The sequence below is a fragment of the Dermacentor andersoni genome, chromosome 9 (assembly GCF_023375885.2).
Source record: "Dermacentor andersoni chromosome 9, qqDerAnde1_hic_scaffold, whole genome shotgun sequence".
In the NCBI taxonomy this organism is placed as follows: domain Eukaryota; kingdom Metazoa; phylum Arthropoda; class Arachnida; order Ixodida; family Ixodidae; genus Dermacentor; species Dermacentor andersoni.
In genome coordinates, this window is record NC_092822.1 from 127,119,343 (window position 1) to 127,123,058 (window position 3,716).

Here is a 3,716-nt window from a genome sequence, read left to right on the forward strand (position 1 = left end):
AAATTTAGGCAACACGCTCCCGCTCCTTCCACTAGTGTTTCCACTCCGCTGTGATCGCTGTGCATTTTCGTTGAGTCTCTTTGTATGTGTAGGAATATGCGCTTTACCTGTCGGACACCAGCTGTCGCACCGTCATATTAAATTGAGGCAACACGCTCCCGCTCCTTCCGTTAGTGTTTCCACTCCACTGTGATCGCTGTGCATTTTCGTTGAGTCTCTTTGTATGTGTAGGAATATGCGCTTTCCCTGTCGGACACCAGCTGTCGCACCGTCATATTAAATTTAAGCAACACGCTCCCGCTCCTTCCACTAGTGTTTCCACTCCGCTGTGATCGCTGTGCATTTTCGTTGAGTCTCTTTGTATGTGTAGGAATATGCGCTTTACCTGTCGGACACCAGCTGTCGCACCGTCATATTAAATTTAAGCAACACGCTCCCGCTCCTTCAATTAGTGTTTCCACTCCGCTGTGATCGCTCTGGATTTTCGTAGAGTCTCTTTATATGTGTAGGAATATGCGCTTTACCTGTCGGACTCCAGCTGTCGCACCGTCATATTAAATTTAAGCAACACGCTCCCGCTCCTTCCGTTAGTGTTTCCACTCCGCTGTGATCGCTGTGCATTTTCGTTGAGTCTCTTTGTATATGTAGGAATATGCGCTTTCCCTGTCGGACACCAGCTGTCGCACCTTCATATTAAATTTAGGCAACACGCTCCCGCTCCTTCCACTAGTGTTTCCACTCCGCTGTGATCGCTGTGCATTTTCGTTGAGTCTCTTTGTATGTGTAGGAATATGCGCTTTACCTGTCATACACCAGCTGTCGCACCGTCATATTAAATTGAGGCAACACGCTCCCGCTCCTTCCGTTAGTGTTTCCACTCCACTGTGATCGCTGTGCATTTTCGTTGAGTCTCTTTGTATGTGTAGGAATATGCGCTTTCCCTGTCGGACACCCGCTGCCGCACCGTCATATTAAATTTAGGCAACACGCTCCCGCTCCTTCCGTTAGTGTTTCCACTCCGCTGTGATCGCTGTGGATTTTCGTAGAGTGTCTTTATATGTGTAGGAATATGCGCTTTACCTGTCGGACACCAGCTGTCGCACCATCATATTAAATTTAAGCAACACGCTCCCGCTCCTTCCGTTAGTGTTTCCACTCCGCTGTGATCGCTGTGCATTTTCGTTGAGTCTCTTTGTATGTGTAGGAATATGCGCTTTACCTGTCAGACACCAGCTGTCGCACCGTCATATTAAATTTAAGCAACACGCTCCGCTCCTTCCGTTAGTGTTTCCACTCTGCTGTGATCGTTGTGCATTTTCGTTGAGTCTCTTTGTATGTGTAGGAATATGTGGTTTACCTGTCGGACACCAGCTGTCGCACCGTCATATTAAATTTAGGCAACACGCTCCCGCTCCTTCCACTAGTGTTTCCACTCCGCTGTGATCGCTGTGCATTTTCGTTGAGTCTCTTTGTATGTGTAGGAATATGCGCTTTACCTGTCGGACACCAGCTGTCGCACCGTCATATTAAATTGAGGCAACACGCTCCCGCTCCTTCCGTTAGTGTTTCCACTCCACTGTGATCGCTGTGCATTTTCGTTGAGTCTCTTTGTATGTGTAGGAATTTGCGCTTTCCCTGTCGGACACCAGCTGTCGCACCGTCATATTAAATTTAGGCAACACGCTCCCGCTCCTTCCACTAGTTTTTCCACTCCGCTGTGATCGCTGTGGATTTTCGTAGAGTGTCTTTATATGTGTAGGAATATGCGCTTTACCTGTCGGACACCAGCTGTCGCACCGTCATATTAAATTTAAGCAACACGCTCCGCTCCTTCCGTTAGTATTTCCACTCCGCTGCGATCGTTGTGCATTTTCGTTGAGTCTCTTTGTATGTGTAGGAATATGCGCTTTCCCTGTCGGACACCAGCTGTCGCACCGTCATATTAAATTTAGGCAACACGCTCCCGCTCCTTCCACTAGTGTTCCCACTCCGCTGTGATCGCTGTGCATTTTCGTTGAGTCTTTGTATGTGTAGGAATATGCGCTTTCCCTGTCGGACACCAGCTGTCGCACCGTCATATTAAATTTAAGCAACACGCTCCCGCTCCTTCCACTAGTGTTTCCACTCCGCTGTGATCGCTGTGGACTTTTGTAGAGTGTTTATATGTGTAGCAATATGCGCTTTCCCTGTCGGACACCAGCTGTCGCACCGTCATATTAAATTTAGGCAACACGCTCCCGCTCCTTCCACCAGTTTTCACTCCGCTGTGATCGCTGTGGATTTTCGTAGAGTGTCTTTATATGTGTAGGAATATGCGCTTTCCCTGTCGGACACCAGCTGTCGCACGGTCATATTAAATTTAGGCAACACGCTCCCGCTCCTTCCACTAGTGTTTCCACTCCGCTGTGATCGCTGTGGATTTTTGTAGAGTGTTTATATGTGTAGCAATATGCGCTTTCCCTGTCGGACACCAGCTGTCGCACCGTCATATTAAATTTAGGCAACACGCTCCCGCTCCTTCCCTTAGTGTTTCCACTCCGCTGTGATCAATGTGGATTTTCGTTGAGTCTCTTTGTATGTGTAGGAATATGCGCTTTACCTGTCGGACACCAGCTGTCGCACCGTCATATTAAATTTAAGCAACACGCTCCCGCTCCTTCCACTAGTGTATCCACTCTGCTGTGACCGCTGTGGATTTTCGTTGAGTCTCTTTGTATGTGTAGGAATATGCGCTTTACCTGTCGGACACCAGCTGTCGCACCGTCATATTAAATTTAGGCAACACGCTCCCGCTCCTTCCGTTAGTGTTTCCACTCCGCTGTGATCGCTGTGGATTTTCGTAGAGTGTCTTTATATGTGTAGGAATATGCGCTTTACCTGTCGGACACCAGCTGTCGCACCGTCATATTAAATTTAAGCAACACGCTCCCGCTCCTTCCACTAGTGTATCCACTCCGCTGTGACCGCTGTGGATTTTCGTTGAGTCTCTTTGTATGTGTAGGAATATGCGCTTTACCTGTCGGACACCAGCTGTCGCACCGTCATATTAAATTTAGGCAACACGCTCCCGCTCCTTCTACTAGTGTTTCCACTCCGCTGTGATCGCTGTGGATTTTCTTTCGTTGAGTCTCTTTGTATGTGTAGGAATATGCGCTTTCCCTGTCGGACACCAGCTGTCGCACCGTCGTATTAAATTTAAGAAACACGCTCCCGCTCCTTCCGTTACTGTTTCCACTCCGCTGTGATCGCTGTGCATTTTCGTTGAGTCTCTTTGTATGTGTAGGAATATGCGCTTTCCCTGTCGGACACCAGCTGTCGCACCGTCATATTAAATTTAGGCAACACGCTCCCACTCCTTCCACTAGTGTTTCCACTCCACTGTGATCGCTGTGGATTTTCGTAGAGTGTCTTTATATGTGTAGGAATATGCGCTTTACCTGTCGGACACCAGCTGTCGCACCATCATATTAAATTTAAGCAACACGCTCCCGCTCCTTCCACTAGTGTTTCCACTCCGCTGTGATCGCTGTGGATTTTCGTTGAGTCTCTTTGTATGTGTAGGAATATGCGCTTTCCCTGTCGGACACCAGCTGTCGCACCGTCATATTAAATTTAGGCAACACGCTCCCGCTCCTTCCACTAGTTTTTCCACTCCGCTGTGATCGCTCTGGATTTTCGTACAGTCTCTTTATATGTGTAGGAATATGCGCTTTACC